Source organism: Gadus chalcogrammus, chromosome 20, assembly GCF_026213295.1.
Source record: "Gadus chalcogrammus isolate NIFS_2021 chromosome 20, NIFS_Gcha_1.0, whole genome shotgun sequence".
NCBI lineage: Eukaryota > Metazoa > Chordata > Actinopteri > Gadiformes > Gadidae > Gadus > Gadus chalcogrammus.
Genome location: NC_079431.1, coordinates 17,648,108 through 17,667,776, shown reverse-complemented (window position 1 = coordinate 17,667,776; position 19,669 = coordinate 17,648,108).

Here is a 19,669-nt window from a genome sequence, read left to right as displayed (position 1 = left end):
AGGGCCGCTTTATTATTCCCCTGCATTGATTCACTGCATCCATTGACATTCATGCATAAAGGACAGATATGCATGTGGAATCACTGGCCAGGTGGGATGACAGGGTAGAGGGGGGCTGGCGGGGGCCGGGTCTTTTGTTTTTTCCTGGCTGACGGGGACGGTATAGGGCCCTCTGAAGACTCCAGAGACGCCAGTGGTGAATGTTAAGGGGTGGGAGGTGGCGGTGGGGGAGAGGGAGCGGGGGGTGGGCTTGATGGAGACGCCTTTGAAAGAGAAAAAAAATGTAGTTGGATCCATCATTTGTTCCCTTGGCAACAGCGATGACGTTACCTGTTCACGTTGTACTTTTAACTATGTCCTCTGTTCGCCTGCGTGTAACAGTCTCAAAGTACAACATAATAGTTGTTTTCCTGAAAATGTACCTTTTGGTTTGAAGGAAAAAGGGCTATCTCATTTGATAGATGAAAATCATTTTAATACGGCAATCATTCCTCTTTCGAAAAGCGCATTTGGCCTTCCTTAAAAAATAAATGGTCTATGCCTTTATTTACATACAGACAAAAGGGAAGGAAAGGTCAGTGATGGTGCAAATGGGTATTTGATTAAAACGCATGAGAAAGTCTGGGCTTCAAGAAAGTGCATCTTAATAACTCCCCCAGTATAGACTCTACGTCTGAAAAGTTTTACATCGAGTCACTAATTGCTTTTAAATTACGCCTGCCACTGTACAAATGGGAGATGGATTATGGTGAAAAGCACAACTTGTGTAATATATATTTTACTAGGAGGATGTTAACGGAAGTGTTCAACAACCTTAACTTGGGTTATATTTAGTGCACTGTTGCTACCATGTGCTGGTGCTGCCATTTGCCATTTCGTTAAAACAAGATCAATGGTGCGGAGAACATGATCAACTCTAATAACAAGTGAAGAGACCAGACAAATGGTAAAACAGGAAGTATAAAAATAGCCAGAACCTCATTAAAGGCGCCGTGCTCGGAGCAGACAAAGCGGTGGGAAAAAAAAGGATAGAAGAGATGAGTCTGTACATTGTTAACTGAAGGACGAACCAGCACCCGCGTTTATCCGTGACCCAGTTCCTAATTGCGCTCAACACCTGTCTGTTCCCTGTTTGTTGAGCAAGTTGCCAAACAGTTCCCAATCAGTGGTTGGGTTTAGCTTCGCCCGGTGGAGCGGCGCAGGCGGGGTCAGCAGCTGGCATACAGCGGACTACATTTAGATGAGAAAAGCTTGGGTCGCTCATCTCAGAGGCTGGGAAATGTTCTGTAATTAAGGGGTGGGGGCGAGACACAGGGATACTTAGAGAGAGAGAGAGAGAGAGAGGCATTGGCAAATAAGAACAATAGAATGTGGAAATGAAATTCCAACTGCCATGAAAACTGCGAAAATCTGCTGCAAAGTTTTGTCCCTGGGTACAGGCTGATGAAAAATAAAAAACCATGGTGGTGGCCAATTCTACAGGAGGCTGTTCTCACATTGTGTATCGCACAGGGCAGACATGCCGCACACAAACTACACAATACATACATGGACCAGAGGAATACATATTTTAGAATGCTGTTCATTGACTATAATTCAGCATTAAACACCATTGTGCTTCTAAGCTCATCACGAAGCTCAGGGACCTAGCATTCAACACAGCGTAGCGTGCCACTGTGTAGCTGGATCCTGGACCTCCTGACGGCCAGACTGCAGACTGTGCTGATGGGCACTACCACCTCCCCCACACTGACTCAGCACAGGAGCCCCCCAGGGCTGCATGCTCAGCCCCCTGCTGTTCTCCATGTTCATGCATGACTGCATCGCCATACAAAGCTCAATCAGCATCATGAAATTTGCTGACACCACCACATTGACCCGATCGCCGGTTATGGATGAGACGGCCTACAGAGTGGCGGTGAGAGCCCTGACATCATGACGCCACGAGAAAAACCTCCATCTCAACATCAATATCACGCCAACATTCACATCAACTGGGCTGCAGTCGAGTAGGTCAGTGCGTCACGTGTTCCTTGGGATGAACATCAACCTGGACCTGTCCTGGTGCCATCACTGGCCTTATCGACAGGACAATGGCTCTTCTTCTTCTGCTGGGTGAGGAGTTTGGGCAGGGTCTCCAGGATAGTCTGCAACTTGTATGGACGCTCCATCAACAGTATCCTGACTGCCTGAATGTGAACTTTACTTGTTACTTATTTTGATGTTATTTTATGCTTCCAATTTTACTCCTGTACCTTACTTACCTTCTGTGTTGAGACGAGCTTGGAACACAATCAAGAAACCACTGCTGCGCCCTGTTTTTGATGTGCACTTGACAAATAAAGAATACGGAACATAGTACTATACACAATACCCTTCCCCTATTTGTTTGACGTACAGCGGGATACGTGCAAAGGCGTGTTGTTAAGACATGAACTTTGACCCTCTAATGCCGCTTTTCCACCGCACATGTAGCTCGACTCAACTCGACTTGACTCGACACGACTCGACACGAATCGACACGGTAGCAGCACAGGTCGTTTTCCACCGCAAATAGTACCTCCTGGACGTGGCATGTTGAAGAAGTTGAAGAAGTAGAATATGTTTGCTGCGGCGCTGCTATGGCTCTTACCAGCATGGTTGCCATGTCGTTCTCGTGACTTCGTCACACTCTCTGGCCAATCAGTGGCCGGCCGTCTGCCGACGTCACCTTTTAGCATCGGCTCAGCTCGCTTGGAACCTAGAGCGAGGCGGTACTAAAAAAAGCAGCCACTTCAGGTACCAGATACCATGTTTTCGCGGTGGAAACGCCAAAAATGCGAGCTGAGTCGAGTCGAGTCGAGTCGAGTCGAGTCGAGTCGAGTCGAGTCGAGTCGAGTCGAGTCGAGTCGAGCTGGTACCATGCAGTGGAAAAGCGGCATAAGACCCTCCCTATGGGTGGCAACACAAAGCCATTTTTCTTCCTTGTGCCTAAAAGGCATGATTCAGCATTTCATGCCATCATCCCTGTCACTCAAACAGCCCAGCTCCTCGGTGGCAGTCTGTTTGGGATGTGATGGGATGGGTGGGTTGTGATCAAAGATGGAAGTCAAATAATTTGGGAGGAGGAGCTTCCCCAAGAGCTGGGAGTTTGTCAACAATATTTGAATATATAAATAAGCTAACGGCCTGACCACAGGGGCTTTGCATTACATTTCACATCAACAGTCACAATGTGCGGTCGAGTAGAAACGCATTTTAGCTGCCTTCTAAATGACAGTTCATGAATTATTTTCTATGAATAGTTTGGTAATGGAAAAAGCTGATTTTCATCAGCGAGGCCTTCAGTTATTTATTTGATTTGTGCCACTAGGTGCAGGAGGGACCGTCTCAAATATGTATCTCCTCCGCTCATATCTTCTCCATAAACCTCTACAGACCACAAAAGAATAAGGATTTCCTTCCTGTCGTCCTTTTATAGGGGTGTCATCGCCTGATGCTGTTGTGGATGACGAGTGACGTTGACGAAAAGACCTCTGTCACGTGAATGGCCGTCGGATAAAAACATTGCCATTTTGAAGATTAGTTGAGAATACTTGGTACACTTAGCGATTCCACCCCGATCCGCAAATTAACGCTCCGTGATGAGGCAGACAATACGGAAAATCAGTTCCCCCCCCCCCGCCCACAATGGAATCATCTTTGCACACAATAGACACCTCACAGGTTCTACACAGCGAAACAGGTGTAGTCGCTGGGCCTTCCAGGGGATCACCCAATCAAACAAACAGCATGGGGCTTTCTTCTGGAAGCTGAAAATCTTTTAATATATCATTCTCAGACAAGATGATGTTGCTTTAGCAGTGAGGAGGCTCCTGCCTTTGTTTGGAACTGAAAGGGAGGTTGATTAAAATGTGCGGTACCGTGTGCATCTCTGGTTAACAAAAGTGGGATGGGGTTGTGTGTTCAAGCGCAAAGTAAAAGCCACATGATAAACAAATATATACACACATACAAACAAACAAACTAACACACACGCTCATACGCTCACACGGACACAACCCCACGCCCGCTCACAGCTGGGTCGGAGTGATGCTTGGCGCTAGGTCCATTGCCACAGCCCTTATAATGTTTATTGACTCGCCTCTCTCTTTCGTTTCCCCCATAATATGGTCTCTGTGGCAACCATCCATCCATCATTGTCACCTCGTTTATGGCAATCCTGTCCCTGTCAGGTGTCGGCATAGTGCCTATACACACACACACACACACACACACACACACACACACACACACACACACACACACACACACACACACACACACACACACACACACACACACACACACACACACACGCACACACATATACAGGCGCACACTCATTCCCACAAAAACAAGTACACACCCACACATACACATTTACAGATTCAGACAAATGCATCCCCACAGACACAATGTGCATATAGCAGTATGCAGTAAAGCACAAACACACACACAAATAGTTATTCTGTACCTAGTTGGGTGGGCCATTTTTACCTCCTAACTGCCATGCTTTTTGTCTAGGTCATGTGTAAGCCGTGGCATTGAGTTAACCCTTTAAGGCATTCATCAAGTTGATGTCATATTGTACGTGTACTTAACGTCACATGTTGACGAAAGCATTTGATTACTTCATGGTTGAAACATGCGTTTAAAGTCAGACACCCTTTTTAGTGAAGCCATAAGGACGCTTGAAACGCGTTTTGGAGAAGAAGCCTTACATAATTCAACAGCTGATTATGCAGGACTCTGAAGGAGGAAATTAGCATCAAAGAATTCAATAGGACACACAGAGAGGATCTGGTGCAGCGAGCAGCATCTCATTGAATAAACAAGCAGGAGGAACCAACAGAGGTGACCTGGAACTCTGTTAGACGCAGAGAGGAGGGGACGCATACAGTAGTGAGGTCTCCCCAGCGGTGTGTCCAGACTCTGTTTAAAGGGGTGGCCTTGTGGCACAGAATAAAAAAAGGGGGGGGGGGGAGTATATCTTTTGTGTGAACTTCACAAAAGGAGTGCATTCTATTCACATGCCAGATTTAATTCTAGTGCGACCTAAACATTGTAAGTGGTGGCCTAGGAGTGGCACAAAATAACGCAACATATATTCCCTCCACGAAACATTGTTGAGGGGATGGTTTCCTCATAAACATTTTTTTTTTCATTATTTAAATGGCAGATTTACTGTTAGGAATCGAACTTGCCATGGCCAATCATACTTTTTGTGGGGGCATATGTCACTATAGATCCCCCCCGTAGGTTTGCCCCTGGGTTTACCTCAGCATTGCTTACATTACCGGCATCTAACAGCAAACACACTTCCATGTGCATTTACATCCAGCATGCGCTAATGGCACCTCTGTCTGTCTGTCTGTCTGTCTGTCTGTCTGTCTGTCTGTCTGTCTGTCTGTCTGTCTGTCTGTCTGTCTGTCTGTCTGTCTGTCTGTCTGTCTGTCTGTCTGTCTGTCTGTCTGTCTGTCTGTCTGTCTGTCTGTCTGTCTGTCTGTCTGTCTGTCTATCTGGGAGCAATGCACTGGGAGACGCCCACAGAATCTCCCACACAATAAAACAAATCGTCTGTGTATTCTCTGCCCCGCTCCTTCTTCCTCTGGGACCGCACCACACACACACCGGCTCACACACCAATGCCTGCGCACCTATCCAGACCCATGTATACCTGCACATACACGTCCACACACAAACACCTGAACCTTCTCCTTCCAAACCTGTCAACTCCCACAAGTCCTGACCACATCAGGACACACACGTCATTCCACCCACTGCTCCTCTGCTCCCCGAACACAAGAAAATGTCTAGACCCCTGAAAAAAAAAAGGGAAAGTTTGCCTGGAGATGGCCACGTAATAACGCCATTGCACTTATTTTCTTCTTCGGAATATGTCCACCTGAGCGTGACAGGGAGATTTTGACGAGCAGCTCATATTGACACGTTGTCACCCGAGTTGGGTGAAAAATCCCTTGGAATAATAATAATAATAAGAGTCAGTTGTCTCGTGGACTTGCCTCAACGTGTACCACAGGGACCCTAGGTAGTATGGTAGACTTACATTTAATGACTAGCTTAACATGGTTTACAAAACAGTATAGTATATTAATGCCATGGTATGAAGTGGGGAAAAGAAAAAAGAAAGCAAGAAATCCCAAAGCGGTCAATTGAATGAAGACAGGGCAGTCTAGCCCCATTAGCCTCCTGAGATGTTGTCAGTGGATGGGAAATCATGCAGGGGGAGGCCCTGGGTAAGGCATAAGTGCAGGGGCCAGATGTCAGTGGAGTGAAAATGTGCCAAGGGTGAGTAAGCAGTATGGCTGCATGGAGCAGGTGAAGAGAACGCAGCCCCCCTTATGAAAATATACCGCCCAGGATTTATGGCTTATATTTCCTGGGTGAATATACCATGGAAAGGCGAATGTAGATCAACCACATGTCTGGCACCTGGAGAATCTGTTCTTCGTTATCTGCAAGGGTGACATGCCATCAAACAATACGCATGTACCGTATATCCCCCCCCATCATTTACACTCTGAGACAGGTAGTTTCTGTAGACCCCTGACCCAAGCGACCGTAGCGCACAGATTGTACTCAGAGACGATTCCCTACTGAACACGGCCCCCCCTATGTTAACGTTTGCACATAGACAGGCCTTGACCATGGATGTATGCTTTCAGATTAATAAAACACGACAGAGAGAGAGAAAGCGCAAGAGAGAGAGAGAGAGAGAGAGAGAGAGAGAGAGAGAGAGAGAGAGAGAGAGAGAGAGAGAGAGAGAGAGAGAGAGAGAGAGAGGGAGGGAGGGAACAAACGCTGTATCCACTAAATCGCAGCACATTTGCGCTAATCAGAGCAAACAAGGCGGGCACGGGAAGGCTTTTTAGCATACATACTATAAAGCCTTGTTTGTTCCTGCCATGACTTCTACATAAATGCTTTTCCATCAGCCAACCGGAGGCCCTCTTCCATCCGATCGCTCATCCTGTCGTGTGAAATACCCACTGCCTAATAAAGAATAATTTAAGATTGAAGTTGTAAAATTTAGGATGGAGTTCAAGGCAAACACAGGGACATTGAGTCTGATTTATTTTTTTAACTCTGTTTTGTCGGATATTAGGTTTGAAATGGAATAAGTGGAGTAAAACGAAACCTATTAAATAACGTATAGTTAACATGAAATGGTAATTTAATAGCCTTTTTTTTTGTTACCAAAAACAAGAAAATGTTGTTATTTTTTCAGAAAAGCCCACAAATAATTCATCTTCAATCTCGGTTCATGGGGACTGGTGTCAGAGCCAGACCACACACTCTGGGGAGCGAACGCCGGAAGACACCAAGCCAGACAGATGTTGCTGCGTGCTGAGGGGGTTGCTCTGCTCCCCGTCTTACATCCAACCTTCCCACCGTCACTCCCTCCTCTACCGTGATGAATCCAATCCCTCTGCCTCCGGAGCTCACCTCTAAACTTGGCATACAATGTCCTTGGAACTTTTTTTAATCTCTCTCTGTCTCGATGAACTTTTCTCCTCCACCATCTGTTTTTTTGGGAGTTACGAATGACGATGACAGACATACACGGGAAAGAGTCCATGGTATGTTTCCTTTGGCGAGTACATTTGAGGGAAACCCCACCTCTAATACCACCTGATGAAACACAATGTAGTGGGTAACATAAATCGAATGGGAAAATGTCATGTATATACAAGGAATGTAACATAAGAGGGCTATGGATTGATCCTGCTCCAAGTCTTGACTGAAATACAGATTTAAAAACAAAGGCGTACGATGTGAAGATCGACTGAAAAGGGTTTACCTTAAGTCTTTGATTTTCCTTCAACACTATATAATCTGCGTTCAACTTTGTTCTATAGCAATGGGAGGGAAACTCTTGACTCGCACAGGTCAAATTCAAGCACAAAACAACTTGTGTGCGTCTTATTAATGCCCTTAAAGCCTGTGTGTGATGGCTGATTTGTAAGATACCATTAAATATGTGTAAAGGGCACATTTCCTGCTCTGGTCTTTTTGTTTGCGTGCTGTAACATAGCGGACCTTGCCTTTTCTCAAACCCTGAAGCACGAGCGGGTTTGTTCATGGCCATTTCACTTAACAAAGCTGTTTTCTGCCTAACCTTCTGGTCACATTAAAAATAAATGTTCAAGTCTCTGTCCAGTTCTATAAGCGTTATAAGCGTTGTGTTTCTTTCTAGCTCACTCAAACTCAACCCTCTCTCTTTCCACCTCCCTCATCCAGCCACAAACCCTCTCGTCTCCCTTCCTCTCATCATCCCTCCCCATCCTCTCTCGCCCCTCCTCCCCTCCTTAGGCTAGTTATAGGGGACTAGTTACCGAGCCAGCTGTCAGCGCTTCGATCCCGCAGTGCCGCCTGCCTCTGACTATGCTATCATATCGCCCTGCAACTGCGCCATCCCCCATCCGCACCCAGAGGATCCGGTTTCATATATTAGGCATTAATGTTTAATGAGACAGGAGTTTACAGCAGGGTAAGTGGGCCAGTGACCCCCAGGACTTGATCCTATTGAGCCCTCGGTAATAGGTTGGTGCAAGCATACACACACATACATGCAAACATACACGCACACGCCCACACACACGCCCACACACACACACACACACACACACACACACACACACACACACACACACACACACACACACACACACACACACACACACACACACACACACACACACACACACACACACACACACACACACACACATAAACAGAGAGCAAACGTCCACATGCACAGGCACAGACACCCACAAACATACAAACATACACACAATCACACAAACACAAATAATATAAATCATGCACACATACATAGAAACCCTTTACAACTTCAGGACATGTGTGGGGCATTGCACTATTTTTCTTGTTCTGTAGAATAGCAGTTTATTACATATGTATGCATGGAAAAATGTATGTGTTCAAGCGTAAGTAGCACTTATGGGGGCCCCCCCTCCAAGGCAGTCTTTTTACTTTTCTCCTGACCCATCATGAAGCTCCAGCAAACATACAGTCATTAAAAGACATAAAACCCAACAGCCTTCGATAGAGAAACACACTCTTTGGCTGTCAGCCAATCTGGAGTCATTAGTGAAACCTCTACCAATGTTGGGGGGGGGGGGGGGGGGGAAACATGTGGGAGAGCAAGGGGAGAGAGACATTCTTATGTGTGGGAGATGATCCTCCACACACAGGCCTCTCATTTGTCTTATGTTCGCTAGTATTGATTGGGATTTTGTGTCCATGGCTTTTAGTGATAACAGAGGGTGGGATGCACTGGTGAAATATATAGAGAGAGATACAAGCTATAGATGTACGAGAGAGAGACAGGGGAGTGGATAAACAGACAAACAGACGGACAAACACAACGATCTATCAGAATAGACTCATGTTTGTTAAAATGACTCAATTAGACAACAATGCTTTCTTTGGCCTCGCTATGGCGATGAAAGCCGGGCAGGTCAAAGAAACATTGCAACAATCTTGAACCTCAGTTGCACTTTTCCATCCACACGTCAGAGACAACAGAAGAGATTGAGAGAGGTGGATGCTGCAGTGCATCACGCTCATGTTTAAGTACAGATGACAAATTAAAGAGAAGGATCAGATAAACCAGCTGCCAGTCATTGTAAAAAGAAAAGAAAAAAATACTGTTAATGCCATCCCTCACATACAGTGACAAGGACTGGGAGATGGGGGAATATCAAAGTTAGGGCTTTAATCTAGTATCGCTCAGAAGGCTGCATGCGCAAACCACATTTCCTTTGAATTTAGACTGGAAAGACTGATCTTTTTGGCCGCGATCCGGGAGTGGCTTAGTTATTTTAAGCAACTGACTTGTTAAGCCATGTCTGGCACATGATTTCTATCCTTCATCACGCATAAAAGATTTGTGTTTTAGAGCTCATTGTTGTTGACATAACTTTAAAATACAGGACACTTACATTTGAGGTCTAATTGATCAGGTGGACCTGGTGGTGTGGTGGCCCAGATGGTGTAGTGCCTCTACCTGATCATTAACGATGTGCCTTTGTGAGTCGCGTTGGATAAAAGGATCTCCTGAATACCTAAAATAGTGAATGGGGATTCATACACGTTGTTCAAATTTGATATTGACTCCCATTATGCCACTATTACAATTTAAATTGGGATACAGATCGTGTCTAACCATCATGAATCCTTGTTAATGATGCATTCTCTGGGGCTGATAAACTATGAGTTGGGTTTTCCGGTTGCATCCATTTTGCATCCATCCATGCGTAATGGGTGCTGAAAGGATCCTGGACAAAGTATACTTTGAATTCAATATGTGTTGATGCTTTTTGAAAACAAAAGAAGACTACAGTGTATCTTACTTCGGAGAAATGGTAAGAATAGCCCCAGCTACCACACACATACACACACACACAGAAACAGAAACACACACACATACGTACACACATAGCCGTGGCCACGAACAAGGCGCCAACGATGTCCATCACGTGTGTGTAAACTGGCGTGTAGTTTACAAGGCACGGTGCAACGTAGCACTTGGGTGTGATTGCGTCGTCCCTTCCATGTCATACAATCCCGGGGTACGTCGATAGCTGTCCTCGCAGAGACCTCCATTACGGCTCTCGTGTTGCACTTCCCCAGGGACCACTGCCCGGAAACGCCTGCTGCCCCTCCTGCCACCCCGGCCTCCCAACACGGGCCTCGATGCCAGCATGGGAACCCCCACCTCCCTCCCTCAATGCTTCTTCCATCCCTCCCTCCATGCCTCACTCTCTTGTCCATCCCTCATGCCCTCCCTCCTCTCTACCATTACCTCTTCCATCATTCTCTCCCTCCCTCCCTCCTTCCCTCCATCCAACTCTCTTCCATCCTTCCTTAAGTCTTTATCACCCATCCCTTCTCCATCACTCCTTCCTTTACTCTCTCTGTCCCTCCTCCCTCCTATCCCATACCCCCCTTCATTCTCCCCTCTCTCCATCCATCCCTGACTGCATTCCTTCCTCCTTAAATCCATCCCAACCTCCCTCCCTCCCTCCCTCCCTCCCTCCCTCCCTCCCTCCCTCCATCCATCCCTGCCTCCCTCCATCCATCCCTCCCTCCTAGCTACGGTTAATGGCGGTGACGCTTGGCGACAGAAAACCTATCCATCACCTGGGACAGTAGCGTGAGAGAGAGAGAGAGAGGGAGCGAGAGTGAGAGAGAGAGAGAGAGAGAGAGAGAGAGAGAGAGAGAGAGAGAGAGAGAGAGAGAGAGAGAGAGAGAGAGAGAGAGGGAGCGAGAGTGAGAGAGAGAGAGAGAGAGAGAGAAAGAGAGAGCGAGAGAGAGAGAGAGAGAGAGAGAGAGAGAGAGAGGGAGCGAGATTGAGATTGAGAGAGAGAGATTGAGAGAGAGAGAGAGAGAGAGAGAGAGAGAGAGAGAGCGAGAGTGAGAGAGAGAGAGAGAGAGAGAGAGAGAGAGAGAGAGAGGGAGCGAGAGTGAGAGGGAGACACACACACACACACACACACACACACACACACACACACACACACACGCACACACACACACACACACACGCACACACACACACACACAGGAGGATGACGACAAATATAAAAGAGCTTGGGGGCTGGGGGGAGGTGAAAAGGGTTGAAGAAAAACAATGGTGGCGCTGGACTTCCTTGTTCTTAAAGGGCTATTCATCACAATGGCCGCCCTGTCAGCCTCCCTGCCAGTGGATCCATGGGGGGAATCAAACCCCAGCCAAACTCGTTTAAGGGTGTAGGGAGGGGAGAAATGGCCCATCATGAAGTCCCAAGGAGAGACAGCAAACAATACCCGACAGGTAATTGTGGTGGCAATGAACTGCTGCTGGGACAACCCCTGCGACCGCGCTCACGCTAGTCCGTGGTGGAATGTGTTGAGGAAGTGACTCTCAGTGGCCCATGGGTGTGTTTGGATTTCACACATTTTTCACTCTGGAGATTCAAATGCTTCACAGGTACAACCCGGGCAGGACGATTTTTTTTCTGTAGAGTCGTCCGACTTAGTTTTTTTGCATTTGCTGTAGCCACTCCAATGATCAGAAACTACTGTACCTACTTTGACACAGTTCAAAAACTTGGCATACGAATAGTGTAACTATTCAACTAATGCACAGCTCCAGGAATAAATTATAAGGCATAAGAACCTCATTTGGAGAGATGTCATCGAGAGAAAATTAGACCTGCACTCTGTCGCATAGCCGAGCATGAAGGAGCGCTTCTCCGCAGTGAATTATCTCTACTTTGCTTGGAAATTGGCTGGGAGAATTTTACTTAAGTGGATGGGAAAGTGAGAGAGAAGTGTCACTTGAGAACTACAAAAAAATACGTTTGCAGCTTCAGGTTGCCTGGAACCAAATGACTTCCAGTCGTAAAATGCACAACATATAATGTATCCGTGTTGTGTATAACTGAACAGTTTATTTAACCCTCATAGGGTGTTCGTGTTTTTGTTACACAGGAGGTGCTGCTGGGTCTGGTGGACCCATTGCATTTTAGGCCTTTTAATTCAACATAATCTGACATTTTTTTTTAAATACTCACCAAATGGTTATTTCAACCCAATTACAAGTAATATAAACAACACATATGTTAAATTTGATCCCTTTACCTTTGTTAAATCACATTTATGAATAGAGGTGCCACTAGTTTTTGTTTCTTTTTGTATTAAAATGCAACAAAATAAGGAAATGCCTCATAAAACAGGCATAACTGGGAAATAATCAACATCATTAGAAATTGAAACATACTCAATAACATCTGTCTGAACAACACATTAAAGCCTTTGAACACAGCCATTATACGTATATCAGACTATACCACACATGAGGGGCAGAGTCTCACTGTGTGTGTATTGCATATGTATTTTTTGCACTGGTTGCATGTATATTTTGTTTTTCTGTCCATCATGGGTCCACACACTTCACAGCGTTTCTTTTTGGCTGACGGGCTGGTCCTACATCTGGCTGCTTGCGGGTTGTTTCTGGGGCTGACTGCTTGCGGGTTGTTCCTGGGGCTGGCTGCTTGCGGGTTGGTCCTGGTGCTGGCTGCTTGCGGGATGGTCCTGGGGCTGGCTGCTTGCGGGTTGGTCCTGGGGCTGGCTGCTTGCGGGTTGTTCCTGGGGCTGGCTGCTTGCGGGTTGGTCCTGGGGATGGCTGCTCGCGGGTTGGTCCTGGGGCTGGCTGCTCGCGGGCTGGTACTGGGGCTGGCTACTCGCGGGTTGGTCCTGGGGTTGGCTGCTCGCGGGCTGGTCCTGGCTGCTCAGGGGATGTTCCTGGGGCTGGCTGCTTGCGGGCTGGTCCTGGCTGCTCACGGGATGGTCCTGGGGCTTGCTGCTCGCAGGCTTGTCCTGGCTGCTGAAGGGCTAGTCCTGAGGCTCTTTTACGTTTCGGAGCTGGCTGATGCTCATCCTCCTCTTCAAACTCGATGTCAGACTCTGAAATGTTATCCTCACTTTCCGAAACTATTTCCTCTGCATCACCATCAAAACCCTCTGTCTCTTCAAATATCAACTGTAGGGCAGTCTGAACAGAGAATCGCATTGCCATCTTGATCAGTTGTGGTATGGAACCACGCTGACAGAGCTTTTTTATAGTGTCAGGTCCCCAAGCTTGATAGTGTTGGGTGCTCCAATTTTGCAACCTTGTGCGGGATGCACAAGGTTGCAAACAGTGGGTGCACACTGTGGGTGCTCACACCAAGGGCCCATTCACCTGCTTTGCTCTTTCCCCCTCTCTCTTTCCCCCTCTCTCACACTCACACACACACACACACACACACACACACACACACACACACACACACACACACACACACACACACACACACACACACACACACACACACACACACACACACACACACACACACAGAGGAAGAAGGGAAAATTAGGGTGCACAGAACCTATGATTTCCACACTTAAACAGCTCCGAACACCCTGTGTGTAATATAAATGTGATGGGGGGGTATACAGGGGGGGGTCATTGAAAATGTTTTCTGATTCATGTTCCTCACAGAAAATGAGCCAAAGCCAATGAATCTTAGTTCAAAAAAATAATTATTTGTATCACTTTTATAAAGCTAAAAACTGAAAACGGGTCCCACAGACCCGAACACCTTATAAGGGTTAAGGAGCAAGATAGCGGAAACATATACAGTGAATGGTTAAAGGGTGAGTAATTACCTCATAAATCATTGAGATAGAATCCCAATAAACCATTTCATAATCAGAGGTGATATTCCTCAGATAGGAAGCAGCAGTACAATAATCAGCACAGTCCTGTCCTGTGGCAAATATATATTGTATCCATAAACCCTCTGTAAACCGGCCACCCTTGATTGATTGACAGCTTCTGCATCCCCAATCATTGGTCAAATCGTCCTGAATCAACTACCATATGTCGACAGTAATCGTTGTCGTATTGCGGAGGTAAAAGAGTTGAAACATGAAGGAAGAAGCAAAGGGGGATTCATCATAACTGTTAAAAAAGATCATCTCCATTTGATTTGTCGGGAGAATGGCCATTTACACAGAAATGACACCAGTAGTTGATAAGTTAGCTGCAAATTACAGGCTGAAGCAGGGACCGGGCGATGTGGGACTATCAAAGTTAGGGCTTCAATCTAGTATCGCTCACGAGACTGCCTGCGCCTTTAGTTTGAATAAAGAACGGCAAGGCTCAAGCTTAAGTATTTTGTGCAATTGATTTGTGAATTTTGAAGATGATCTGCATCCTTCCTCACACGATTTAGATTTATAAGCTCTGTTTAGTTCAGTAAGTGTAAAATACAGAGCACTTATGGTATGATGGATGAGGTGGACAGGGGGGTGTAGTGGCTCAGTTTGTCAGACTCCAAGCCGACATGCAGGTAGGAGTTAAAACGACTAATACCATTAATAATAGTATAACTATAGTCCATTTGATTGGGCAGAAGGGGGACATGTACATGGAAATTACACCAGCAGATGACAAGTAACCTGCAAATGACATGCTGTAGCAGAACAGAACAAAAGAGATCATCATCGTGTTTGAGCATAAAAATAAAGTCATACACTAGAAGTAGCAAAAAGACAACTCAGTAATTATTCAATCTTACAATATTGATTTTGGGCCTGCAAACCTAAAACAAAGGAATAACGTTTCTGTATAAACACTGTTCAGTAAAATGCATTCAATTCACGTGAACAGTATGTAAACTGATAAGCTCCCAGTGAAGGATGTCACTGTTTTTGCTGCACTTTTACACTTCCTTATCAGAATATACGTAGGTTACAATGGGATTTGTTCTGTTGTGAGTTTGCAGTCCCTTGAGAGACGGATAATCAGGGATTCGTCTTTGGTTACTTCCTGTGTTTGCCATTATTTTCATATTAGGATATCTTCTCTGCTGTAGCACACACATTATTAAAATTACTCCAAAATCTGTGTCAAATTACAGCCTGTAACTTGTTCCTGAGCCCAATGGGCATTTAGTACACCTGAAAACACACATGCTAATATAATAAAGATTCCATTTGGTGGCCACTTCTATCTTAAGTATCTTACAGTGTTTCCATTTTTAGTATGGGTGACTCCAGTGGAAATCTAATGCTTATTCCAGGCAGTTTTAATGAGCAATACCGGTGATCAAACCATTGTAACAGTCTCTCCTGGCTCCACTAATACAGCTTTAACCAATGCAATTGTCAAATTACTTCCTTGTTCCGATTCTCCTGGAGGGTATTTAGCGTGAGCCTACCTTACCAAAATGTAAACAATTAAAATATATCTAAATTTTGTATTTTAGAATCAATGTGCAGCGGTCAGTACAGAGTTTCTTGACAACCCCAACAAATACTATTTGATGTTCTCAGCGTCTACACTAATTCATCCCTATTCTCTGTGTTAGAGGTTTGTTTAAGAATTCAGATTATTTGATTCAGAATTCTTTATTGATCCTGACAGTATTTTAAAATATAGCTCACAAACACACACAACGCTACCTATTAACGCATTTGACAAAGAACTTCTGAATGTGTCGGAAGAACCAGGAATGAGACATTGAACAGGTTGTTCTGATTATTTCGACAACCTTTGTTACGAGTGTTGCTTATAACGCAAATTATGAGTCTGTTTGTTTTTATGTTCATGAGCACAGGTAGTAGACTTCCATTTGGTCTACTACTTGTAACCCTTGTACATTTGATGACACCTCTGTGAAATGCCGGCCATTAAAATACTGAGTGAATGGTGTCGGACTGGGACAACTAGGCTAATGCTCCTGATTGGTCGATTAGGTGTGGGGTCCCTCCTTATTGTAGATAGCGCTTTTATATCAACCAGTTATGAATATAGGCTATGCACTATTCACTATTCAAGTGTATCTTGATAGCTTTTTTGTCTGTCGGTGTAAAGACACATTTCTGAACAGTTATTTTTCACTGAACACAAAATTATAAAGTAATACAGCGATAACTCTGTGTACAACAGCAGCCTAAATAACTCACTTCATACTCTGCGTCAGACACATTTCCATGCCTCTAAATTAGATGGATACTCTCCTTTTATCTCCCTTTGTCCCTTTCATCTCCAACTCCCTCACTGTCTCCTTCATGGCCAACACTGAATATAGGGACAAGGTGAGTAACAAAGCGGTAAAAGAGGGGCGGAGAAACAGACAGGCAAACAGACAAGAAAGGCAGATATTTGGTTGCCCGGCCTTAAAGTTTTGTTGTTGAATGAAGGCAGTGGAAAGAAGTGGCCTTTTTTCCACTGCCTAACTCCCCAGCCTCCAAACCTTTTGAACACTCCTCTCCCCTCCTACCTCTCCGACCCAGCTTCCCCCTCTCTCCCCAAGCTTGCTCTCCTCCCCAGCCACCCCTCCTCTGGCCAGGGGTGGCTGTTTGACCCAGGTGGAGGAGCTCACCCTGCATGGCCCTGGTCTGGAGGGCCCTTCAGCCTCCCCTCTCCTCAACAGCCTCCCCTCTCCTACACAGCCTCCCCTCTCCTCAACAGCCTCCCCTCTCCTCCACAGTCTCCCCTCTCCTCCACAGCCTCCCCTCTCCTCCACAGCCTCCCCTCTCCTCCACAGCCTCCCCTCTCCTCCACAGCCTCCCCTCTCCTCAACAGCCTCCCCTCTCCTCCACAGCCTCCCCTCTCCTCCACAGCCTCCCCTCTCCTCCACAGCCTCCCCTCTGCTCCACAGCCTCCCCTCTCCTCCACAGCCTCCCCTCTCCTCCACAGCCTCCCCTCTCCTCCACAGCCTCCCCTCCCCTCCACAGCCTCCTAGCGTCCCAGTGCTCCTCCCCAGCCTCCTCCCCAGCCTCCTCCTCCTCCCCAGCTTCCCCTCCCCTGTCGGGGGCTGACCGTTTGCAACCCTCCCAGGTTGAGGAGCTAACTGTCCCTGGCCACGGTCTTGCTGGATCATCAGCGGCTGCCCCCGACTGCCCCGAGCTCCTTCTGTCCCTTCAACACCACACTGCCCTGTTCACACACACACACACACACACACACACACACACACACACACACACACACACACACACACACACACACACACACACACACACACACACACCTGCATAAAAAAAACTTCCAGCTACACACACTCAGACACTTACAGAGACAAGCACACAGGCAGTTACACAGACAGACACAGGTTGCTACACACACACAGACACACACACACACACAGACACACACACACACACACACACACACACACACACACACACACACACACACACACACACACACACACACACACACACACACACACACCATGTACACTCACTAGCACACACACAGACACAGACAGACAAACACATACGCAATCACACACACACACACATCTGCACGTATGCACACACTGCAAGCTACACACAGACACACACACGCACATCCACTTCCACAACCACATGTAGCTACACACAGACACAAACCCCCAGACACCTGTATCTAAGCGCACGTTAACAGCTTCACACACTCACACACATACATAGCCACGCACATAGGCAGTTAAAGAGACAGACACTGGCTGCTACACACACAAAGATACGCACACACACACACACACACACACACACAAGCAGCAACACACATATAACTCTACACACAGCACCATGTAGCACACACACATACGTCACACACAGACACATACAAACAGGCATGCAGGCACACACATGAGCACACGCACACATAGAACAGTACACTAACATATAGTAACTAAAAGTAGGCAAACATTTACTCAGACGAGCACACTGTGGATCAATATATGAGCATGTGGCTTCATAGCATTACACACACTGAGAGGGCCCTTAGGGAACAAACAGCAACTGGTTATACTGTCTCAGGTCTAGAGTGCATATCTTTATTATACCTTCCTCCCTCCCTCCCTCCCTCCCTCCCTCTCTCCCACCTCATTTCTTTCTTTCTCTCTTCCTGCATCTCCACCTTCGTCCCCCATTCCTCGATATATATATCATGCCTTACTGACTGTTAGGACAGACTGAAAGCAAGAGAACCTAATAAAAGCATTTTATGTTTTGAAAGGTGACAGACATTTTACACCTCTCTTCTATGACTCAGCGCAATCTCAGGAAACATCGACTGAAGAGACGCCACAATAAAACAGAATGTCTCTTAGAAGGAACAAAGCACCTTTTAAAATGTGTGTGTGTGTGTGTGTGCGTGTGTGTGTGTGTGTGTGTGTGTGTGTGTGTGTGTGTGTGTGTGTGTGTGTGTGTGTGTGTGTGTGTGTGTGTGTGTGTGTGTGTGTGTGTGTGTGTGTGTGCGCGTGTGTGTGTCATCACAGGTGGTTGGCAGAAGTGGTTTAAATAAAAAAACTGAAAATAACTTTTATGACATTCAGATCAAAATGTCAAGGACATGCATGATATAAATAAACAATATATTTTAATGAGATTTTATGGCCAAATTATACAGTAGCTCTTTAGAATAACTGTGACTTTGAAGCATTAATAAAGAATAAGTAAATAGCATTTTGAAGCATTATTGCTTATTTAATACTCATCAGTAAACAATCATAATCAGCAATAACAAATTAATTAGATAATAAGAAAATTGTTTATCAGATCATTTTAAGTGAGTTGTAGATTTTCACTCTCAACTGAAGAGACGCCACAAAAAACATAACGTCTCTTAAAATGAACAAAGCACCTTTCAAAATGTGTGTGTGTGTGTGTGTGCGTGCGTGCGTGCGTGTGTGTGTGTGTGTGTGTGTGTGTGTGTGTGTGTGCGTGCGCGCGCGTGTGTGTGTGTGTGTGTGTGTGTGTGTGTGTGTGTGTGTGTGTGTGTGTGTGTGTGTGTTTGATATATGTGGTGATCACAGGTGGTTGGCAGAAGTGGTTGAAAAAAAAAATCAAAATAACTTTTATGACATTCAGATCAAAATGCCAAGGACAGGCATGATATAAATAAACAAAATATTTTAATGAGATTTTATAGCCAAATTATACACTAGCACTTTAGAATAACTTTGACTTTGAAGCATTAATAAAGTATGAGTCAATAGCATTTTTTATTATTGATTATTTAATACTCATCAGTAAACAATCGTAATCAGCAATAACTAATTAATTAGATAATAAG